Raw genomic sequence first — 3,516 nt, 5'->3', positions numbered from 1 at the left:
GCAGGATGGCATCATCGACTTGATGGACATGAGTTTGAGTAAACTCTGGGAGTTGGTGATGGACAGGGCGGCCTGGCGTGCTGCGATTCATGGGGTCACAAAGAGCCGGACACGACTGAGGCTGAACTGAACTGTTCTCAGTTGTTAAGTCTTGTTCGACTCTTTTGAATGACTAGCCCACACGGCTCCTCTGTCAGTGGGATCTCCCAGGCAAGAATACTGGAGTAGGTAGCCATTTCCTTCTCCATGAAATAAACATAAGTCTACTTATATCTGAAGTTCAACCTGGTGGCCAAATCTAACTGTCCGGAGCCACCAGTTCACTTTCAGCAACACACTGCTAACAATTTTCTTCTTTTTAAATCTTTCACATAGAGATGATGGCAGGGATCTAAAAGAGATTTGCTTTTCTATTTTTAATGGTCAAAATACCAGTATATAGTTTCTCTCAAGGTTACTTTTTCTTCCATTTAATGGGAATTTAGTTTAATGGGAAATAGGAAGAGAATCTAAATTTCCTAACTTTTATTATGCATTTTCTTCAACTTTTATTTAGCTACAATTAAAGACCATGTTCTTTTTCTCATTTTCTACATTATTGAGCTGTTTCCTTGAAGGAATAGATAATGCTCCTTGCTCTTCAAAGGGACAGAAATAAGAAAGGACATTAATCTTAGGTGCTCGTTTAAATCCTGTCCTTGGTGACGACCATTCAGATGATAATCTTTCCTGTTTTTTTAGGAGTAGAGAGACAAGTGTAAAGAAAATTCTTAAGATCTTTCCTCCTTTGGATGCCAACATTAACAGTATGCAGTTCAGTAACTGAGGCCCATGAAGACTTTTTAAACTAGCTGATACTATTAAGAGAACTGGTTTTGGGAGACATCCTTCCATTACAAACCCCTGAAGCCAATGGGTCAAACTATGTTCACTTATGACTTTGCTAGAGCTCCTAAAATAATTTTATTTTATAAATCATTCAATAAATTGATGTAGACATAACTATCATTTCACATATGAGGAAAGCAGTGTGCTTTAAAAGAAATGTGGCATAGAAAAAAATGTTAAAAGAGTACTTTGTTTGTTAAATTATGTAGAAGAGATAGTTTAAAGAAGTTCAAGGTTTTTTTTTTTTTTTCAGAGAAGGTAATGTTAAAGAATAAGTAGATGCATGTATATTAATAGAACAAAGTTAATGCAATTAAATACACTAAATAAAATATAACCCTTTTTGAAATTATTGCTTTCTACATATTATTATGACTTTTATTTAAGTTGATATCCCAGTCAAGAGCAGTGAGAATTATGCTCTAGATTTATAATTGCTATGTAAAAATACAGCATTTTTCATAAATTTGAATGTTATTTTTGTGCAGGGACAATGCTAATTTTCTCTATATTGTTCCAATTGTAGCATAAATGTTGCTGAAGTAAGCCTTAAAGTATATCAAAATGCCAAAATCTAAAAAACTATATCAATGACTCAAGCAATTTGAGAAATCAGTCTAAAATGAACCTGAAATATTGACATTGTTGGACATTAGATACATTGGTCGTATGAGAACACTTGGCCTTACCCAGTGACGCTAGTATTAAAGAACATGTCTTCCAATGAAGGAGACATAAAGAGTCATGGGTTCAATCCCTCAGTCAAGAAGATCCCCTGGAAGAGGACATCACAACCAACTCCAGTATTCATGCCTGGAGAGGAGCCTGGCAGGCTATGGTCCATGTGGTCACAAAGAGTCAGACATGACAGAAGCCACTTAGCACATGCATACATGGGAGAACTAATTTCTGATAGGACACTAGAGGGGAGTTAATAGCTTATATTTTAATAATAAGAAAGAACTATGAAAAAATGCATCTATATCTTAGAAGAAAATTTTAACAGACTTACATTTAATATTTCTAGAACTAACACCAAAAAAAAAGATGTCCTATTCTTCAGAGGGGACTGGAATGAAAAGCAGGAAGTCAAGAAATACCTGGAGTAACAGGAAGTTTGGCCTTGGATTATAAAATGAAGCAAAGCAAAGGATAAAAGAATTTTGCCAAGAGAATGCATTGGTCATAGCAAACAACCTCTTCCAACAACACAAGAGATGACTCTACACTTGGACATCACCCAATGGTCAATAATGAAATCAGACTGATTATATTCTTTGCAGCCAAAGAAGGGAAAGCTCTATACAGTCAGCAAAAACAGACCTGGAGATGACTGTGGCTCAGATCACGAACTCCTTATTTCAAACTTCAGACTTAAATTGAAGAAAGTAGGGAAAACCACTAGACAATTCAGTTATGACCTAAATCAAATCCCTTATGATTATACAATGGAAGTGACAAATAGATTCAAGGGATTACATCTGATAGAGTACCTGAAGAACTATGGACAGAGGTTCATAACACTGTACAGGAGGTGGTGATCAAAACCATCCCCAAGAAGAGACACAAAAAATAAGAATGGTTGTTTGAGGAGGCCTTGGAAATAGCTGAGAAAAGAAGAGAAGAAAAGGCAAAGGAGAAAAGGAAAGATATATTCATCTGAATGCAGAATTCCAAAGAACAGCAAGAAGAGACAAGAAAGCCTTTCTAAGTGATTGATGCAAAGAAATAGAGGAAAACAATAGAATGGGAAAGACTAGAGATTTCTTCAAGAAAATATGAGATACCAAAGGAACATTTCATGCAAAGATGGGCACAATAAAGGAGAGAAACAGTATGGGCCTAACGGAAGCAGAAGATATTAAGAAGAGGTGGCAAGAATACACAGAAGAGCTATACAAAAAAGATCTTCATGACCCAGATACTCACGATGGTATGATCACTCACCTGAAGCCAGACATCCTGGGAAGCCTCACTATGAACAGAGTTTGTGGAGGTGATGGAATTCCAGTTGAGCTATTTCAACCCCTAAAAGATGATGCTGGAAAGTGCTGCACTCAATATGCCAGCAAATTTGGAAAAATCAGGAGTGGTAATGGCCACAGGAATAGAAAAGATCAATTTTCATTCCCATCCCAAAGAAAAGCAATGCCAAATAATGTTCAGATTACCACACAATTGTACTCATTTCACACACTAGCAAAATAATGCACAAAATTCTCAAAGTGAGGCTTCAACAGTATGTGAACTGAGAACTTCCAGATGTTTAAGCTGGATTTAGGAAAGACAGAGGAGCCAGAGATCAAATTGCAAGCATCCACTGGATCATAGAAAAAGCAAGAGAATTCCATAAAAACATCTACTTCTGCTTCATTGACTACGCTAATGCCTTTGACTGTGTGGATCATAATAAGCTGTGGAAAATTCTTAAAGAGATGGGACCACTTTACCTGCCTCCTGATAAATCTGCATGCAGGTCAAGAGGCAACATTTAGAACAGGACATGGAACACTGGACTTGTTGCAAATTGGAAAAGGAATAGTCAAGGCTGTATATTGCCACCTTGCTTATATAAATTATATGAAGAGTACATCATGTGAAATGCCAAGCTGGATGAAGCACAAGCTG

General features: G+C 36.7%; 1 non-coding gene across 1 annotated transcript; it reads right to left on the bottom strand.

Moving 5' to 3' along the window:
- Window positions 1–1,331: 1,331 nt before the first annotated feature.
- Window positions 1,332–1,438, bottom strand: LOC122678497. Its single transcript, XR_006336167.1, has one exon. It is a non-coding gene; the product is annotated as a U6 spliceosomal RNA (small nuclear RNA).
- Between the last annotated feature and the right edge of the window lie 2,078 nt (window positions 1,439–3,516).

The sequence above is a fragment of the Cervus elaphus genome, chromosome 20 (genome assembly GCF_910594005.1).
Source record: "Cervus elaphus chromosome 20, mCerEla1.1, whole genome shotgun sequence".
Lineage (NCBI taxonomy): Eukaryota > Metazoa > Chordata > Mammalia > Artiodactyla > Cervidae > Cervus > Cervus elaphus.
This window is presented reverse-complemented; position numbering and strand designations above follow the sequence as displayed.